The sequence below is a fragment of the Mustela nivalis genome (genome assembly GCF_964662115.1).
Source record: "Mustela nivalis genome assembly, chromosome: 5".
In the NCBI taxonomy this organism is placed as follows: Eukaryota; Metazoa; Chordata; class Mammalia; order Carnivora; family Mustelidae; genus Mustela; species Mustela nivalis.
The window spans coordinates 104,643,882-104,665,357 of NC_139024.1; the positions used below are offsets into that span (position 1 = coordinate 104,643,882).

Here is a 21,476-nt window from a genome sequence, read left to right on the forward strand (position 1 = left end):
TCTTGAGCTGGGACTTCTCGGCCCCCTTGCCTTCACCTTCCCTGCATTTGATTCTGGCCCCATTTGGTCTCTGAGCATCCTCAAAACCCTGTACTCCATAAAACAGAAGTGAAAACCATCACTGTACTGAAATGGTGATTGATGTTTTATAATTACTACACCCCCTCAGTAGGTTAGTAGGTTATCAGGCAATGAAAGCAGGAGTCATGCGAGAATGAATAAATAAAAAGCAGTTCTTACTGATATCAGTGGAGACAAGGGAAAGCTGGTAGTTTTAATTAGTCACTAAGGTGTGGAGGCAAATAGTTTCTGGTAACAGCAAACATGTAATAGCCTTAGAGAATCGTACTCACCACCTGCCTCAAATTACCTAATTACTCACTCATTTATTTTATTTAGCAAGAATATTAATATTGATAATCTATTAAATACCAGGTGATATTGTTAGTACACAAAAGTGAATAAAACATGATCTCAAAGGAGGGATAAGTAGAAGCAAGTATTACTTAAGGAAAAATTACATAATTTACACACATGTGCTCTAAGAGGGTGTGATGTGTTTCTATGATGTTTTCTGCTAACTGACTATTTCTGCCTAAGACAGTTGCCAAGAATATGCACAGCAATTCTTTGTGCTGAAGAAATAGAAAGGCTTAAGGGACACATTTTTTTTTTAATCTACTGACTTTGAAGGCACTGAATCTTATAAACTCTAAATACTCTTTCTTGTTGTTATTGTTTTTTTTTTAAGATTTATTTATTTGACAGACAGAGATCTCAAGTAGGCAGAGAGAGAGAGAGAGGAGGAAGCAGTCTCCCAGCTGAGCAGAGAGCTCGATGCAGGGCTGGATCCCAGGACCCCCTGGGATCATGACCTGAGCCAAAGGCAGAGTCTTTAACCCACTGAGCCACCCAGGCACCCCAACTCTAAATACTCTTATCATCCTTAAACTTTCCAATCAGCTAACCCAACTATGCATCAGGAAGGCTTATCCATATTAATAACCTCCGGCTGCTTTTCTAACAAAATAAACTGATAATCATAAATAACCTAAGCAAAAAAATAATTTCCACTTACAGAAGGGTCTAAAAGCTTGCTTTTGATAATATTCACCTTTTATCAAAATTTATAAGATCTACTAGGTGCTCTAGAAATAGTATACCATTTAGCTTAAATTTCATAACTACTTGATGAGTTCAGTACTATCCTCCTGTGGCAAGTAAGAAAACGGAGGTTCAGGGCCGCTGGCTAATTGCCCAACATGCTACAGGAAGTAGGAAGCAGAGTTGAGGTCTGTCCACTTCCATTCCTGGGCTCCTCAAAACTTTGTTCCATGCTTATGGCCATGGTCGCCAAACTGTGGAAAGAACCAAAAATATCCGCCCTTCAACGGACGAATGGATAAGGAAGATATGGTCCACATACACTATGGAATATTATGCCTCCATCAGAAAGGATGAATACCCAACTTTTGTATCAACATGGACAGGACTGGAAGAGATTATGCTGAGTGAAATAAATCAAGCAGAGAGAGTCAATTATCATATGGTTTCACTTATTTGTGGAGCATAACTAATAACATGGAGGACAGGGAAGATGGAGAGGAGAAGGGAGTTGAGGGAAATTGGAGGGGGAGGTGAACCATGAGAGACTACGGACTCTGAAAAACAACCTGAGGGTCCTGAAGGGACGGCGGGTAGGAGGTTGGGGGAACAAGGTGGTGGGTATTAGGGAGGGCACGTATTGCATGGAGCACTGGGTGTGGTGCAAAAAACAATGAATACTGTTAAGCTGAAAAGAAATTAAAAAAAAAAAAAGACTGAGGAAAAAAAACTTTGTTCCATGCTTAATGAGCAAGAGGCCAATTCCAGCATCTCCTTACTCAATCATCCTTTTGGCTTTCACTGTAAAGGGAAATTCATCTCTTTCCAGCTTCTCCAAATAATATGTTCCTTGCATCTTTCTTTTCTCAATAATATCTGAAGAAACATGGGAATATATGTGACAAGGCATGAATTTTCCTTTTTTTTATTCAAAAAATTCTTCTGCAATAAAGAAAGAAAATAAATTGGTAGAAATTCAGAGTATTAAATCTTGACAAAACTTTGAACAGATGAAATAATTTTTATTTTTATGTTAATGACAAAAACTTGTAAAGAAGTCACTTGAAGAGGAATTCTCTTTCGGTTTTGAACTGAAAGAAGATGGCAAATAAATGTTAACAGACAACAGAGTAGGTAAAATTACATTTAAATTTTTGCTAAGAGTCATTAAAATAATGTTAATATACTATGAAACCGAAATGCATGTCTTTGAATCACTTTGAAAATACAGGTTTCCCCAGTATTTTAAAGTAGAGCTTGCCTATGAAAACTTTTGAAAGCTGAAATAACATAAAGTGAAGAAGCAATTGCCATTAATTTATACAGATATTTTTTCCACATGTTTCTAGACATGAAAATAATCCCTTGGGCTTTTCTGATACCTTGGGATACCATCTTGCTAGAGGATGCACACAATAAATGGAGATAAAACACAGATGCTCACAAACACAGTTCAGAGATATGGCAGCTTAATGCTAAGATGCTGGGTATAGTTCTGAGAAAGAAGCTTAGTGGGGCCACTCTCACTGTTAGGGTTCAGGCTGCTTCTATAACCCCTCATTGAAAACAAATGCTAAATGCAATTTTCGCTTTGCACACTTCTTTGTAAAAGTGAAACCCCTCTTGAGATTTCTTTCAGCTAGCAAAAACAGGTACTAATAGAGATCTTTAATGAAAGTGAAGTGGTGTAAGGCAAACTTTTTTAAAAGGCAGGGGGAATACCTGAATAACAAAGTTAGAAAGGAAAATGGATTATAAAATCAATTCATAGGATAGTTTAACATCAATGAATATTCTTGCTCTACAAAATTAATTTTTCATGGAATGCTGTCAATAATTACATTCTGCTAAAAGACATAAGAGCTTTGGAGCACCAGGCTGGCTCAGACAGTGGAGTATGCGATGCTTGATCTCAGGGTTGTGAGTCCGAGACCCACTTTGGATGCAGATTCCTTAAAACTTTAAAAAAAAAAAAAAAAAAGAAAAAAAAAACTTAAAAAAAAGACTTATAATAAGAGCTTTATTTGTCATATTTATACAATTTAAGATTCTGCTATAAGTATGTCTAACTAGCCAGGAATAAGGCTTCTCTTTAATTCAAAAACAAAGTTTATATTTTATTTTTAAAAATATAAAAATTATCAAGAAAACGCCATCTGTTCCTTTTGTTGTTGGACTGACCACTGGGTTTTACTTCAGGGGAAAACCATGGGGAAGCCCTGGGGGCTCAGTAGTTTGAGCATCTGGCACTTGATTTCAGTTCAGGTCATGAACCAAACTGGGATCGCAGGATCAAGCCCTTCCTCAGGCTCCATGCTCAGCGGGGAGGCTGCTTGAGCATTCTCTCTCCCTCTCCCTCTGTTCCTCAACCCACTCACGCATGTTCTCTCTCTCTCTCTCTCTCTCTCTGTCAAATATAAGTCTTTTAAAAAAATGATATGACACTTTCTTGCATACAATCCGTTATATAAGAAAATACTCCGACACGTGCAGAAGTTTTAATCAAAAGTAAAATACTTGGTCTCACTCACGGTTAGACAACAGCTGTACCTTTTTCCCATCTGTTTTCACTAGTCATCTGTAGAAGGCTGAGAGTGGGCGGGCAATTGGAGGAAGGTGGAGGAGGACAGTATCTGAATAAGAATGGATGATACCTACCTCCACCAAAAAACAGACCATTTCCAGTCAAGAAAAGACAAAGGGAAAGAAAATTCTTCCATCCAGTTGTTAAGCCTAACCTTTACCCATACCCCAACCAGAGTTAGGAACTTTGTCACACAGAAGGGTCCTTCTTCTGACCTTAACACAGGTGGAGTGCTCCTGGCTGGAAGCTGAGAGGCGAGTTCTAGCCTGGGGGCATTTCAGGGCTGGGGGACAATGAAGTGAGCCCTCCAGTTCCAGCAATTCTTACTGAAACTGGGAGACATTAGATTTTTTCCCCAAAACACACCGAAGCTGAACTCCAAAAGAGGTCCTAAAGTGATCAGTAAATTCCTTCAGAACCCCCTCCAGCCCTCCACTGAAAAAATGGGAAAACCTTTTCCTCTACTTCAACCGAATCTAAGCCAATTGTCATTAAATCTGAATGAGCAGAAGACATAAAAGAGGAGTTAAAATGGTTTGGTAAATAATGAAGAACTTCCTGAGCATTGTACAAGGATTTCCAATTGCAGTAGACATGTTGGTGATAAATTGCCTTTAAACTGAATTTCTGCAAGGGTCATGCACAAGAGTGGACTCCCCGTGTAATTTATATATGCTCAGTTGCCATCCCATTTCAACTCCAAATTCGTGTCTAAGACTTTGGCATCATCTTCCCTACATTTTCCTCCTTCTACCTTCTACCTCACCTTCTCTCCCCTTAACCAAGTATGCTCAGAATTCTTAAAATACTTATTCAGTGAAGGTGGGCCTGTGGATAGCTTCCCTGCAGCGAGACACACCCGTCTGCATTGAGTATAGAGGCTAATGGGTTCAAAGTAATCTCAATAAATGCATCGCCCTCCAGCCCCTCCTTTCAAACAGCTGTTATATGAGCTTATGCTACACTTAATTTATTAGCCTAAGACAATTTAATTGCATCATTTCTACAAAATAGAACATGTTGTTCGTAGTAACTACATGCTAATTCCTTTGAAAACCTCAGTAATTATACAGTGACTTTGCAGCTCCCAACAATGGTGCGATTAACTGGGGTTCCATGTTTGAAGCTGGGAGCAAGCTCAGCACCAAGGCAGACAGAGTTCTGACAGAGCTTGTGCGTAAAAGGACATTTTACTATCCGAACTTTGTTCCCCCAGAACTTTGCTTCTTTATGAATGCTAGAGGGTTTGCACACAGCCCCGCTGAGGTAGGAGGGGCTGTTGCAGCAGCAGCCTTGACATTTAAGACACCCGCACAGAGGCAGCAAACCTTTCCCAGGCACAGAACAGAGTGTACTCCCCAAAGACAATATCAATGGTTGCCCAGTAAATACACATCTATAAAAAGTTCAGTCAACACACAGGTTTAATGACTTGAGTTTTATGTCTAAATACAACTTTTAAATCACACTTCAGAGCGACTGCTTTGTGAGAAATGATTGCACTTTTAAAGATGTTTGAAGGTATGTGGCCTTGAGGATTCTGTCTCATAAAGCCAGGAAAGAAGTGTCATTTTTGCCTGAAGCTCTGATGTGGCTTTGAACGTCACGTTTTACAGAATATTCTGCTTTAGGTTATGTTTATGAAGTGCTCTTAATTAACATTTCTCCAGTGTCTTACGGGCTTTGCTTTCTTCTCCCCAAACTCCTTTTCAACTTCTCCAGCTTTGATGAGGAAATTGGTATGTTTTATTGTCACATTTTCCCCCAAAAATATCTGCTTTGGTTGGTTCCTTCAACAGAAATGAGTCTTAGGAAAGTGAGGTCACAAGGACTTCCTGTGAGTTTAAAATAAAAAGTGTTTTCATTATAAAACCAAGGGGAAGTAAAGGAAATACAAAATTGTAGAATACAATGATTTTCCAGAATGTAGATTTCTCACCTAGGTTTAATAAACTGCAATCGGCCGTCTGATTCTTCTACAAAGCCTTTCCTCTTCCCCCACCTGTTTTCCCCAACTCCTCAAATTGGATAAGAGAAATATTCATTAGATTTCAATCCTGAGAGTTTGGGGTTGGCACCTCTATAGGACCCTCTTCTGTTTTCAGTCTAATAACTTGGTTTCTGGTATTTAATCCAAGTGTGGAAACGTTCAGACCATCCCCTGTGACACTAAATCATTCTGTACATCCGATCTCAGGTCTCTTTTGAGGAAGGCAACTACCCCCTCTCCTGAGGAGGAGACTCCCCCCTTGCCTCTATGATAACATGGACCCCCCACCCACCCCCAGCCATCTCCTCCTGCCCTCATTTCTTGTAAAGCCAAATCGTGAGCCTGGTGGCCGGGTATGTCTGAGCCCCATGAATGATCATTCCTTCTGATTCAGATATCAGTTCTTTGATGACTCATTTCCAAGTGGCCCCTGGGAATGGTTTCTAAAGTTCTATAAGCCATGGTTTTATAAAACCAAAATTGCCTTTCAGAGGCAGATTGAATTTCCAACAATGGAAAAGGTGAGTCACTGTATTTCGGTCTCCCTTGGAGTAGGGAGAGTGAACGAATCATCACCACGTTTCCTTGGATCCCTGTATTTATCCAAAAGCAGCAGTCTACAGCAATTTATCATTATGTATTCACTAAGTCTCAATGCAAAATAGGAAGAGTAAGCAGAATAGATACACAGAACCAAGAGAGGAGCAAAAGAATCATAGAAATAAAGAGAAATAGTAAAACGTATCAAGAGCATATGTTTCTTGGTTCAAAATTCTGATTTTAATTGTAGATCCATATTTGAAGTTATTGGAGAATTGGCATTCCACCAATTACTGAAAGGCCCATCATCTAATTTCTGAAGAGAAATAGTGTTAGAGAATTTTTGAATCTTCTACTCTACTTCTAAAGAAAAGGTATGTTATAGGCAAAAACTTTAACCTTGCTTTATCCTTTGAAATTCTATGAAGTCTGGTAAGCTGGTTTAGTATTTCATACAGAGTCTACTAACCACCTGACATTCCATTGTATTTGTTAATATCAGTAGAGGAATGCTCTGAGGCAAGATACATGCGGGAAGAACATTAGCTACTGGTTTCAATATTAATAATTCCTATGTTTAGAAGTTTGTCTTATTTTAGTAAATGTTAAAATATGCATTTTAAGCTTCTGAAGGTCAAAGTAGAGAGTCTTCATAGTTGATAACCTTTTTTTTTTTAAGATTTTATTTATTTATTTGACAGAGATCACAAGTAAGCAGAGAGGCAGGCAGAGAGAGAGAGGTGGAAGCAGGCTCCCTGCAGAGCACAGAGCCCGACGTGGGGCTCGATCCCAGGACCCTGGGATCACGACCTGAGCCGAAGGCAGAGGCTTTAACCCACTGAGCCACTCAGGTGCCCCAGTTGATAACCTTTTTAATAACAAAGTTATTTCATTGTCTACTATTTACAAAGCACTGTACTAGACACCTTGAGAAATATATTGAATTTTCACTTATCACAAGTTCTATAAAAACCAATTATGATGATGGCTTGTGTTTATTGAGCACATACAAATGCCAGGATTTGCATTAAGAATTCACAGGGATTATATCATTCAATTTTCACATTAACCCAAAAAAGCACTAATTTATCCCCATTTTGTAGAGAGGCGATGACATTCAAGAAGCTGGGCAACTTTCCGAACATCTCAAGTTAGCAAGTAGCAGAGCAGAGATTTTTCTGCTCCCCAGAGCCCATGCACTGACGACACTGTTATAGATGCGCTCCCTCTTGTCAAAGGTACTTCAGTCTACTGAGAGGATTAGTATAAGGATCAAAGGGAAAATCTAATAAATACTGCACACACCTGAAAAATACGATACAAATTATTAAATCAGTAAAGGATTGCATGTATGTGTGCAAAGTGGGAAACTCACAGGTAATGTCATGTGACTGCTTTTGTACTAATTTTATAGTTATTTAACCCATATTGTTGTTTGGCATGTTACGTGCAGATGAATCCTTCAGCTAGTTTCTAACCTTACCAGGGAAGGACTGTGTTTTCTATTTTAGGAATCCGCCATAACACTTAGTACAATGACATGCACATAGTAGGTCCTTTACAAATATTTGTGGAATGAAGGAGGGTCGGAATTATAGGCAAGAAAGATAATTTTGCATCTGGCTGTGTGGAGTGACAATACGCAAGGGTTAACAGTTGCTTAAGTGAGATGGCAAATGCCTGGAGCAGAAACATGAGAAAGAATGGGTAGAGTCAGGAAGTGGGTTATAAAATAAGCAACATTAATGGAGCACTTGTGTTTGAAGTGCTTTAGAGGTATTAAGCCATTTACTCTTTAAAATCATCCTGTAAGGTAGGTACTTACGCTTATTCCCACTTTATAGATGAAACACATAGAGATAACTAACTTAACATCACCCAGGCAGGAAGTGGTTGCCTCAAGAACTCATGTCATTTTGTCCTGTCCTTGCCCCCAAATAGAGGATCTGAGAACATTGGAGCATCCACATGGGTGCTAAGACTAAAGGTGATCAATGACGCCAAGGTTACAGCAGAGACTTTTGACTGGAATGTCAGAAAGTTCTACCACTAGCTAACAGAGAGAAAGTTGGAATGGAAAAAGCAAAGAGGGAAAATGAGCAGTTGTGCTATTTTCCCACAGTCACCTTAGGCAGTCTTCAGAATGTTCCCAGAAAGGCATCTTGGGAAAGGAGCCTGACCTGGAGGAAGGGGGGTGAGTGGGGAGTCTAATAACGATAAAAAGAATTACTACAACAGACCTTTGTATAGGCCTTCATATTTTGTGGGAATTGTGTTTAGTGAGGTAATTGACATACATTCTAAATTCAGTGACTGAATAGGGTCTCTACCCATATACCAAGTTATCTGATAAATTGTTTCACTATTCTTCACAGTTTTATAAAAGCTGTTATGTTCCTTGTTTTGGAGAGGAAAAAACTGAGACTCAGAGTTTTAGGGACTTGCCAGTGGTTTCTTCCCTAAAGAGATGTCCAAGCTGGGGCACGTGGGTGGCTCAGTGGGTTAAGCCTCTGCCTTCGGCTCATGGAGGTCATGATCTCAAGGTCCTGAGATTGAGCCCTGCATTGGGAGCTCTGCTCAGTGCAGCTTCCCCGCCATTTCCCCATCCAAGCCTGCCTCTCTGCCTACTTATGATCTCTGTCTGTCAAATAAGTAAAATCTTCGGGAAAAAAAAAAGAGAGAGAGAGAGAGATGTCCAGCAGAGGCAAAGCCTGGTCTGGCTCATCATGTAGATTTCAGTTTAAAGGAAACCCAGTGAGAGCAGCCTTCCCTACCTGGCAAAACAAACCTAAGTCACCCGCACTCCAACCTCATCACTCTTCATCTCATCTTTTATTGTCTTTGACAACAGAATGTTCACCCCTCTTATGGCTTATCTCTACATTGTGTCTATTTTCTATTTGCTCCCCCTGGAATATAAGCTCTATGACATTAGGTCTGGAGTCAGTCTCCGTCTCTAATCATTACCTATATGATGTCTGGCAAGCAGTAGACATTCACTTGGGGGTTCGTCACGGAAATGAACGAAATCCAAATCCCCAAAGCCTGTAGTCTCATCACTGACAGAGGACATGTTGGTTGAAAAAGCGCAGGACAGTGGAGCAATGCATTCCTGTGGTTCCTCCCCCTCCCACTGTTCTGGCTCTGAGATAACTGCTAATTTACAAGAGTTAATGTGGGCAGGGAATGAAAGAAAACGGGAATTAATTGGGGGACTTTATGGGAAACTCTTCCCAACAGTGAAAAGTGGTTTTGGATTGAGTAATGCCGGGAACATTGTAGGGTAACTGAGATGTAGACAGCAAATGGGATAGCAGCAGTATACCAAAAGGTCATTTGGTGCTTATCTGAGTTTACACTGAGTTTCCATTAATAAGTTAAATAAACTATTATCAGCTCCTACCTAAAACAAGTGCTTTATCAAAAAATTCCCATTAAATATAACATCCTTAGAGTTTTTGCCCACATCCTCTCTATTCTTTTAGGATTTTTTTTTAAATGTTTAAAAGTCAAGTGACTCTACTTGGTGCACATATTGTTTCTGGAATTTTTCCTACCACATCCAAAGATAAATCAGTTCTGGTTTGCTGGCTAAGTTAATGATCTCTCCATGTCTTGTATATATCCACAATGCATGGAATTTTCCTTTAAACATTTAAATCATAATAATTTTCACATGCATAATTTTTCTCTCATTGGAAAAGAACATTGGGAACTTACATAAAAGCCAAAAAGAAGGCAAGAAAAAAATAGAACATGGTCAGTGGGTTCTGTACCAGTTCTCCTAGTTCTAGCACTTAGCAGCTGTGTTATGTCAGACAAGAAATCCTATACAGGAGTCTATAAAATGGAGAGAAGAGTAATCCCTAATTTACAGAATTGTGAGAATTAAATAAACCATGTCTAGCAAATAGTAATAGCTCAAAATTTAGCTACCTTATCACGTAACATAAGATCCCTAAAATGCTATCCAGCTGCTATGAATAGAGTTTAAGGGCCTTTCAAGCCCTCCTATCCCTTTAAGTAGAGTCTTTGGATTATAGAGAAGCAGCCCTCTCTTTTCATGGCATTGGAACAAAAGAGATTTCTCTACTGCTTCAAGTACATCAAAAATCTCCATCACTGCTGCTAAAATGTCCAGTTCAGCATTTCCTCCAGATACTGGCTCTCTCTGTACCGCCTGTGAGACATTTAGTCATGTCTTTTATGTAGTTTAAAGCCTTCCACCACTGGGGCACCGAGGTGGCTCAGTCCATTAAGCATCTGCCTTTGGCTCAGGTCATGATCTCAGGGTCCTGGGATCGAGGTGCACATTAGGCTCCCTACAAAACAGGGACTCTGCTTCTCCGTCTCTCAGCTCATGCTCTAACTCTCTCAAATAAATAAATAAAGTCTTTAAAAGTAAAAAAATTAAGCCTCCCACTACTAAGACACCTTCAGGCTCTGTGCAACCTGACCAGTCCAACCCACCTCATCATGGTGGCCAAGAGGTAGACAGAGTAGAAAGGAGGATTATATTTGGATCTAGCAGCAAGAAGAAATTTGGTTATCTTCATATGTCTAATTTATGTTGAGTCTGGGAACTAGAAACCATATGTCAGAGACTCACGCAACCAGATGTCCAAGTTCTTGGTCTTCTGAGTAGATACTTACAAACCTAGGTAATGATAATTTAAGCTTCCATATAATTCTACACTTTTGCAAGGGTACATCCCTTCTTTAAATTCTTGGGGATCCAGGAATTGGATCCCTCAGAGCTGAGGAGCCATCTCTGAAGAAGACATATTCCTCAAATCCACTCTTCTGGTTTTCCCTCATTGCTTCAGACAACCATTCCGCTCCCCAACACTGCAGGTCACTTTCATAAGCCAGTGTGACCCAAATTTTCCTGTTATTTGTTAACAGAGGCCTGCAAAGCACAGCTAAAATCAAGCAGTAGCATTCAATGAAACTTACTGAAGATTTGAAGATATAAAGGGAAATTTTAATAAAAAAAAAAGAGAGAATATGATCTACAAAGCAACCATTTCTGATCCAAAGGAGGCAGTGGCTGAGAGATATTGTTGAAAGCATGGGCTCAAGAAATAGCCTGGGCTAAGGAATGAGCCGTGAGAACTTATTTAAAATCTAGGTGTCTCCGAGGGCAACCACCACACAAAAATACCTTGAAAACTGAGTCATTCTTAGTATTACTTAGACTTCTTCCTGATGTTTAGTAGACACTCGATAAGTGTTTACTATTATTATTGCTGTTGTTATTATCATTACTGTTTGTGACTCTCTAGTGCTCAGCCTGTCAACATACTCTAAGGACTAACCTACTTCCTGTGATACCCCAATGTCACTTCTCTTCCCCAAATCCAAATCTCCGATGTTGTCTGAGATTCAAAGATTGAAGAAAAATCATTTTTTCCCCTCAATCTGTCCTATGCCCAGAAGAAAGGCAACTGTATTATTACATAGATCAGTCAAGATCTGTATTAGGTCCTCCAGTAATGGCATAAGATTTATTTTCTTTTATTTATGTAATTATTTATTTATTTTTGCAAGAGAGAACCATACACACACTGGAGAGGGTGGGGATGGGGAGAGAGAGATTCAAGCAGACTTCCTGCTGAGCATGAAGCCTGACCTGGGGCTCGATCTCACAACCCTGAGATCATGACCTGAGCCAAAACCAGAAGTAGGATAACTAACTTGACTCTGTCACCCAGGCACCCATGGAATAGGATATATTTTGTCCTGCAAACCATGGTTCCATTAAAGTGCTTTCTCACCAAAGGGGTATCATCCCTGGTGTAACTGGAGTCAATAAAATTTTAAAATTACAATAAAATTTAAAAATGCATAATTACTAATTAAGAGGAATGCTCTGGGCAAAAATAGTCAAGGGACCTACTTCAGATTATTGGTTTAGGAAAGGGCTTTTTGAAGAGAGGCATTTAGAGAGACCTAAAGAGTGAGAAGGAACCAGATGGGCAAAGGGTGGAAAGTATATCATTGCCTGCAGAACAACATTCACCCTTTCTTCTTTCCAATTTTGTGTTTTGATAATCATCACACATACCTTTAGGGAATGTTGATTGCCCCGGAGTCACTTTCCTTCTACTGATGACCTGAGTAAGAGTTGGTTTTAACCAATCATGGTAATGCTATGCTCCTTCACCAGTGATCGGTTTTAGGGTGGATGTGAGACTATGTTCTGGCAAATGAATATGATAGAGGGCTTCTGTAAGAGCACTACTTCTTTTTAGAAGGAGAAGACTAGAGAGGAGAACTCACTGTCACCACCCCTTCACTCTTCCTGCCTTCAATGTAGAAGTGATGCACGGAGCTTTGGCAGCTATTTTAAGAATACGAAGCAACAAGCAAATATGCTATGTGTGCTGAGTAAAAAAGTACAAGCAAGATGTATCCTTGATGAACTTATTGAGTCATTGGACAGCCCTGAAGTCTGCTCCCAGACTTTTCTAATATGAGAAAAGTAGAGGGCTCTTCTTTTAAGTAGTTGTTATATTTTTCTATTACTTGCCCTGATAGAGTAAAGCAGTGGCACGATCAAATTTCAAAGAAGATCATTCTTAAGGAAGATCCTGCTCTTTGAGGGACCTTTTATTTTATTTTTTTTTAAGATTTTATTTATTTATTTGACAGACAGAGATCACAAGCAGGCAGAGAGGCAGGCAGAGAGAGAGAGGAGGAAGCAGGCTCCCTGCCGAGCAGAGAGCCCGATGCGGGACTCGATCCCAGGACCCCGAGATCATGACCTGAGCCGAAGGCAGCGGCTTAACCCACTGAGCCACCCAGGCGCCCCTTTGAGGGACCTTTTAAGAAGATTTTAGCGCTATATGGAAAATTAGACCACTAACTAAACATTGCTACGAGGCATGCCTGGGTGGTACAGTTGGTTAAAGCGCCTGACCCTTGGTTTCAGCTCGGGTTGTGATCTCAGGGTGGTGAGCTCAAGCCCGGCATCCCTCTCCACTCTACACACCAGGTCTGCTTAAATCTCCTTCTTCACACTGCCTGTCCGTGCACCCCGCCCCCCACGCTCCTGAGCTCGCTTGCTCTCTCTCTCTCTCACACACACACATAAATAAATAAATAAATACACATTACTGTAAATATTCTATGCTGAGTACAGTTTATGTCACAAATTCATAATGACACAGACTTATCAGATAAAGGGAGACTTACCACCTTAAAATGAGAGCAAATTTTCTCCTTCAATAGAGGTATTTTTGCACCAGTGTTAGCTTTTCTAGGAGAAAGCTGAGGGAAGTCTTGGTGAAATTGTCCCATTAGACTCCATTCAATCTTTTCTTTATGCTAACTGGTTACCTATTAGGGCAATAATTCTCAAAGTCCATTTGTAATAAAAAGATTAAGATATTTGATATTCTATGGCTCAGTCTATTTTACATAATTTCTGTGAGAACGAAATTCAGACATAGGATACAAATAAGCTTTCATTTCCATTGCCAAATAAAAAAGCACATGGAAAACAAAGAAAGGTAATAAAATACAGTAAGTCTGTTGATAAAGAGGATTATACCTGATGGCCCTTAATAATAATGATACAGATGGAATGTGACAAGCAATCAGGCCTGCACTTTTTTTTTAAATTTGATATAGCAAGACATTCTTCCCACACAAGTCATGAGTGTTGCTGAGCCTTCAAAGAGAAAAATAAATAAATCCTGAACTTTGGATCCTATTAAGTCCCATCTGACTAAACTCACTATTCAATTCTCACTTCTAGGAGGATTTGAGTCAAATCAAGTTCCATATCCCTGAAATTTTATGCCTCTATTCCTAATAATACAGCCCTAGCAAGAAAATGTCTGTGGGATTTAAATAATGAGGAAAAGTGGAGCCTGGGTGGCTCAGTGGGTTAAGCCTCTGCCTTTGGCTCAGGTCATGATCTCGGGGTCCTGGAATGGAGCCCCACATTGGGCTCTCTGCTCAGCAGGGAGGCTGCTTCCTCCTCTCTCTCTGTGTGCCTCTCTGCCTACTTGTGATCTCTGTCTGTCAAATAAATAAATAAAATCTTAAAAAAAAAAAATACTGAGGAAAAAGTGGTAATCAGGAAATACCTCCAGCTAGAATAAGACATTCAGTCTTATCTGTCAATGGCAATCAATGAATCAATCAATGTCAGACATTTTTAAAAACATGTTGTCATCTATTTCATATTTTTACCATGAGGTAATTATCAAAAATATATTTCCTAGTGGTTTTTTTTTGTTCAACATTGCATATTTTTTCCAGTCTGTTTTTTTTCTCTATAAAATCATTGTATTTATCGTTAATAAATATTTTCTAAAGGCTTTTTAAAAAAATTTTGTTTAAATAATTAAGTATGGCATTACTTTGGCTATGGTCCCATACCACTTATCTTAGAGCAATAAATTCAACTTTTCTTTAACCTGCCTGATTGCTAAGGTACACTTTCTGAATGAGTCAGAGTTCTATAGATGCAAACAACAGAAATAGCCTCCAGTTAATTTATACAAAGAAAACTGATTGAAAGAGATCAGGCCTCATTATCCTTAGTAAGGCTAAAGAACCATACTAGGAAATGTGCAGAGCCAAGCTATCCCCACCGGTGCAGGATCTGGGGATGACAGGAATAGTGTCTTGGTGGCAGAAATCTAGCTCCTTCCTCCTGCATTAGATGAATTCCTACCATTTTCTCTGCCTTTAATCTCCTAACCAGGATTTAAATTCCAGGGGGTAAGTGTTTGATTGACCTAATTTTAATCATGTATTCAAATTTGGTTAAGAAAGGTATAGCATTCTGGAGTACAATACCACCATACTAAGGTAATAATAATAGTATAATAATAATACAATTATTAGACATGTGGTGTTAAGAAGGGGAAATGAAGCCGGCCAATCACAAATTTAAAGGGTGCTTGGGTGGCTCAGTTGTTAAGCGTCTGCCTTCGGCTCAGGTCATGATCCCAGGGTCCTGGGTTCAAGCTCCACATGGGGCTCTCTGCTTGGCAGAAAGCCTGCTTCTCCCTCTCCCACTCCTTCTGCTTGTGTTCCCTCTGTTGCTGTATCTCTCTCTGTCAAATAAATAAAATCTTTAAAAACAAACAAACAAATTTAAGATGCCTAATATACCATCCTTTACCATTTTCTCTAAATTGTCTTACCTACTTTCAACTGGTTAAATAAAAATAATTCTTTGCAGCCATTCTGAAAACCCAGGACATTCCTTATCATATGCTTGATAACCTCAGTCACTGAAGTAAAAGAGGAGCTAAGTTGATTTTATTCAAGGTAGAGTTACAAGCCATGGAGAGTTCTAAGGTTCATGATACAGTCAGTTCACTAATGGAGTTTTCTCCCCATTGTTGAGTGGCGACACAATCAGCTGATTTGATGAGGAAGTGGCTTGTTGCACATCATATTCAGTGTGAAAAATATAAAAGATGTCACCCAAATGAATATGATCAACTGTGCTTCGTTTTTCTTTCAAATCGCCACCTAGTCAGTCATTACCACAGACATGGCCTTCTTTCTCTTCTTTGCTGTCCTATGTTATCCAGAACGCCCACCCTATCCCACATTTCAACTCTCTCTGTTGCTTCCTTGCTCCTGCTGGTAACTTGTTTTCTGCACTTTATGAATATCTGTCCCCCACCCAAGCATGATAAAGTGAGCTCAAGAAACGATGTTACTATGTTTTTCCCTAACTTCTTCTGCTTCTTTTTTTTTTTTTTAAGTAGGTTCCATGCCCAATGTGGAGCTTGAACTCACAACCCTGAGATCAAGAGTCACATGTTCTACTGACTGAGCCAGTTAGGTGCCCCACTTCTCTATCTTTTTCGTAAACAAATCTTAAGGAACATGGTTGCCAGTTGTTTAACAGTTTCAGACTTACCAAGGATCAGAGTGGGAGAAATACTTTAAAAGGTAATTACTTTCTTTGCTGAGGTTTTTGGCAGAGTTGACAGTATTGAGAAATAGTCAGATTCAATCTGTGAAGTAATTTTGAGAAAAAAAAAATAGAAATTTTGATTACATATTGATTTTTCTTAGGATAAGGAGAATGAGATAGCTTCTTGTTTTGTTGATGAGATAATTTTCTTTTTCAGTCTGTTCATAGCCAGGTTTCTATCTCTGATTGCTAGTCCAATTATCTCATAAATGGTTGAGTTTAGAGAGATTTTCAGAGAAGTATACTTGAAAGTTATCAGAAATAATTTGGACAAGCTTCTCTTCATTTTCATTCTCAGACGATAGAAATTATCCTAAGAATACTTTGAGCCATCACTAGATGTATATCATTGCTTGGGCAGAACGTGTATAATTTGGTTTGGGAGTCTGAATTGCCCAGAAATATTTCACTGAACTTTTCAAAAGTCTCTTTCCCCTCAAACCTGAGACCAAAGTTTATGTCATACTACCTTTATTAGTATCCGTACAATCCCAGAGAAAGGGGAGCAACAGAACAGTAAGGAAAGTAAGTTGAGACAGCCAATACAAGGATGACTTACCAGGACAATCTTCCAGTTTTGCTTCTTCCAAGATCCCGACAAGCCATTCCTGTCTGCCCCAGAATCTGGATGTATCTACAGCTACATACATTTTTCTCTCTCCACACGAAGTTAACAGCCATTCATCCTACTGATAACACTGCCTATAGGGAGAAATTTCCTTTCAAGACTGTCCTTCCATTCCCTGTAGGGTTGTGACATGGTAGGAATCCATTTTCTGCTAGCACTATTGTGTAGTGAGAATTCATATGTAAACTGGGCCTAAATTGTCTCCTCTTCCCTCACTTGGTCATAGGGGATCACCTATTCCTCTTCTGCCCCATGAGGCCCCAGCATGAGTTGAGGGAGGTCCATTAGTGCAGCAGTGGCAGGTGAGGCAAGAGTTTAAAAATACATGTATGTGTTTTACTCATGCCTTCCGAACATGTTCTGGATGGATCCCAGTGTTTCATTTCTATCATAAGTCTGCTGATATATTTATCTAAACTTACCACTCATTGTATCTGATAATATCATGATGGACAGTTCTGGTCGTGTAGTCAGTCCCCTGATGTCCCATGATCACACAGTTTCTACTAGAATCTAATAAAATATCCAAAATCAATTTAATACCACTTGAGACCACTGTTGTCATCCCCAATTCCTGGACCTCCTCAGCTGAATTGCCTTTGTCCATTTCAAAGCCTCGTTCTCCAGCCTTTCTGCCAAACAGTGAGTACCTGAATCCTTCCAGCAAATTCTCCTTATTTAAGTTAAGCAGCCTGCTTTTGTTTCTTGCAACCAAAAAACCCTAATGCATAAAAATTGTGTTCTGGTCAGGCAGGTTAGGTAGTTATGTAGTAGTTAGTGCTTCATTCTGAATTATGTGTTTTTGCATTAGCATAACTAGCATGATGACATTATTTATTGATCTCCTAGAGCAAAACAGAAGAAACTGAGTTTCCCATTGTGCCAAAGGGACAAAGTCGCTTGGCTCTCACCTCTACAAGAAAGCAAAGTAAAACACCACAACAGTCTTTACATCTATTTTGATCCTAGACTTCCTTCTGTGGTCATTTCACTTCCAATTCACACAACATTCAATGTTATGCATTTAACCTAAGAGTGAAACCACATAGAAGCTCTGTTAATTTCGTATGAGAGAATCAATTACAGGGATTTTTCATGCTTTAGTGAGAGTTCTATTTTTCATGTCTACTTACATTAGTTTTGTATGTTAAAACCAAAAAATATATATATCAATATCATTCTTAGGCTCCTTTATCCTTAAAAACAAGTTTCTAGCAACTAGTCATCGAGAGAGCCAGGTTGCTAGAGGACAGAAGTGAGAGGAGCTCTCTTCATTGCATTCCTTTAGGCCTTTAAAACTTTTGCATTATGTGAACAGATATCAATTCAAAAAATACAAACGAAACAATCAGCTGTCAGAAAAGGAAGAAAATGATCCAATAAGCTGTATGTACATGTATTGATCTATCTTTATATGATGGAATAATGAATAGGCACTAAAAATCTTATTTTTAGGCAACACTAAATGATACCATTTAAAGATGTACCCTGGGTGGTAAAAATATAAATACAAATAAGGAAATTATTACCATACAAGTCATTAGGGCAATGAATTTCAGCAAGGAGGGAGAGGGTTCTGTTAGAAGAGTGTTTCTGCAGTGACTGAGAAAGGCAATGGCTAAGACAGTGCTTACCTTACAACAATTCATTTATACAGTTTTCTGTATCTGTGTTATATGTAACAATATAAAATTTTTTTAAGAAAACTATTTTTTAAAGAATTTTTTAACGGGATGGGAAACTGCTCACAATATAAAATTCTGTGGGGAAAAAAGGCAGGCACACAATTCTGTGTACAGAAGGATTCCAGTTATGCATACACACATCAGATCGTCATAGAAATAGACATTAGAAGAAACAAATGCGAATTGTATTTAGTTTTCTTATTATTTTATATAGCTGCCATATTTGCTTAAATGTACAATATAAGAATTTGTAAGATGGTATTACGAAAGATGAGGCGATCAACCTAAGGTGTAGGGTAAGTATTCTGTTAACGCTCAACCCTCTTCAGTCCTTAGGAAGGTAGGCACTTAATGTGTAATAATCATAAAATTTTAGAGTTAGAAAAAAATCATGAGATCATCTTCTCACAGAGGCATCTTTCACAGATGCAGACAAGGCTAACTGACTTGGCCAAGCACCGGGACTGGTCTTGGACCTGGGACAGGGCCCAGTTCAGTGCATTCAGTGCAAAGTCCTCCCCCCTCTCTTACGCTGAGACATGCCTTCCATGGAAGGTGAACACAAAGCCTTGCTCTTTAAGGAATGTTTTCTTGACCTTTCAAAACAGGAGTAATGTGAGAATTATCACTGAGCAATATCCCCAGTGAGATATAAATTTGTAATACAATGACAGTCTCATACAGCAAACGCTAAAGAGTACCAATGGAGAAATTTTATTTTTGAATGTTTTAAAGAAAGAACAACAACTCGCCCTTAGACTTCTAGAAGACCTGCTTGAATTCACTCACCTGACATAGTAATGGTAGCTTGTGACTGCAATATAAAGTCCATCATTACTGCTTTTATTGCTATAAAAAATGACACACTCTCCAGGGCAGCTGCTTTAAATCATGCTTGTTCTGACAGGCTGTTCCTGAGTGTTCCACCTCATTCGCACTTTAGCCCCACTCCGGTGCCCTGTAGACCCAAGCGATTTGCACAAACACCATGTGACCTCCACCGCACCTCCCAGAGAGAAAGAAAAAAAAATTAAAAAATAAAAGAAGAGATAAGTTACTCCTCCGAAGTTCTAGTTGCACCCTAACCTGTTTCTGTCATTCATTCGCTTTTCATTTTTTTAAGTTGGTTTTCTAAACACTCCACGTTTGAACTCCTTCATGTGCACTGTTCGAATTTCCTCCCCACGTTTTGCTTTCTGAAAGATCATCTCTAACCTCCAACCTTCACTGAGTACCTGCTAGGTGCCAGACACCATCCTCAGGGCTAGGAATCCAGAAATAAATAAAAGTCTCTTCCCTCAAGAAGCTCTTTATCTAGTGAAGCATCCGGACAAATAATCTGATGATGACGTAAGGTGGTTCTACATGAAAACCAGTGAATGCTCTGCTCATGGCACTTTTTGTGCCAGGAATAACTGTCCGCTAATACTTATCACAAGTGTCTGGTTCTATATTTCTATCCCTCTCTGTAACATCTTAGATCCACTAGATGAAGCCAAGGGAGGCCCCACAGATGGCAACCCCCAGTTTTTGTCAAGCTTATATAGAGAATAAATAGCTCGTCTATCTGAATGTGCCAGACAAACACTATACTAAGCAAAAAACACTATGTAAATTCCTCAGATATAATTTCAAAGACTAAAGTTAAAAAAAAATACTCACGTTTTACTCCACCTTATCTTTCCGCAAAGTGGCCAGAGAACTAACTCTATGAAGAAGGAGACTATGGAAGGCACTGTAATAGACTAACTATCATTCATGTCTGTCCTTATAAACAGAATCTCAATTTCATTGGGGACAATGATGGACATAGCCCACAGCACCTTGTGAGAGAATTACTATTCCAGACTCCTTTGCTGTTGAGCATACCAGGGCAGCAGGGTTCTGCCATTGAGAGTTCATGGAAATCTGCTAGGAGACTTCTGAGGGTTTTTCAGTGCTTGTAAAAACGACAATAAGAAAAGAACTCCCTTTACCAGTTCTTTCTGACTTGAAGTCAGATGAGATACTTGGAGCTATGGCAACCATGGAACAGTGAGGTGATAAGAACAAAGACAAAAGCCAGCATGTTGAGGACACAGAGAAGAAAGAACCTGTATCCTTGGAAACATTTTAGGAGGGTTGGACTATGTCCGGAGTGCCTGTCCTTGATTTCTTTTATGTAAACATTACGTGTCTCTGTGGTTTAAGCCTCTGAACTGTTATGTTACTTGCTGCTGGAAGCATTCCTAATACAGATAAATGTCTAACTTGTTCATCTCTCTAACCTTAGTACCAACAAGAGTGGCTGTCATATAGCAGGTGATCAAAGTATACTTGTCGAAAGAAAAAGAATGAATGGACTGTAGATCAGATACTAAGCGTCTTACCTATATTTGTGGGTGGTAAAGATTTTGTACTTATTTTATATTGAATTTTTATTTTGAGTATAATTTCTCTAAAAATGAAATGTGCAAGGCAAATTTTGCTGGTTTTCCATTGTTTTTGCTTTGTTAACAAAATCCCAGATTTTTTTTTTTATCCTTCACATTATCCAAGGGAGAACAGACCCCTCTTCAGTCCCAGGAAAATCAGTCTTGTTTGAGTGACTTATGCTTGGGCACAAGAAACAATTGGGGCCAATGGGGTAATTCTGCTGGGGATTTTGGAGGGAGGCAAGTGGACCACAAAAGGAAATAATCCTCTTCTCAATTCTTTATGTGATGTCAGAATCTGCAGGAGCCATTTTGCCAAAATGAAGGAGAGAGCTTGAGGACTAAGCCACCACATCAGGACTGGGAGCATGGAGAAATGAAAAGAGCTTTGGTCCTTAATGATATAGTTGAACCCTTCCAGAAGCCAAGCTGTCTCCAGACTCCTTGCCATATGATGAAGGTACTGCTAAAGAAAAAGGAAAAAAAAAAAAAAAAACACCTTTGGAAAATGAAGGTTTTGCCTTATTCAAATGGAACTTTTATTTTTTTTAATTTTATTTATTTATTGGACAGATCACA

The 21,476-nt window shown here is 39.2% G+C and overlaps 1 long non-coding RNA gene across 2 annotated transcripts; it reads right to left on the bottom strand.

Annotated features, from left to right (window-relative positions):
• Positions 1 to 3,162: 3,162 nt before the first annotated feature.
• Positions 3,163 to 20,400, bottom strand: LOC309864348. Of its 2 annotated transcripts, XR_014311471.1 has the most exons (7): positions 20,146 to 20,400; positions 19,273 to 19,489; positions 17,710 to 17,827; positions 16,730 to 16,872; positions 16,114 to 16,210; positions 5,628 to 5,706; positions 3,163 to 5,523 (listed from the first exon to the last, which is right to left on the bottom strand). It is a non-coding gene; the product is annotated as an uncharacterized lncRNA (long non-coding RNA). The 2 variants fall into 2 exon arrangements; XR_014311470.1 differs by lacking the exon at positions 17,710 to 17,827.
• Positions 20,401 to 21,476: the final 1,076 nt, after the last annotated feature.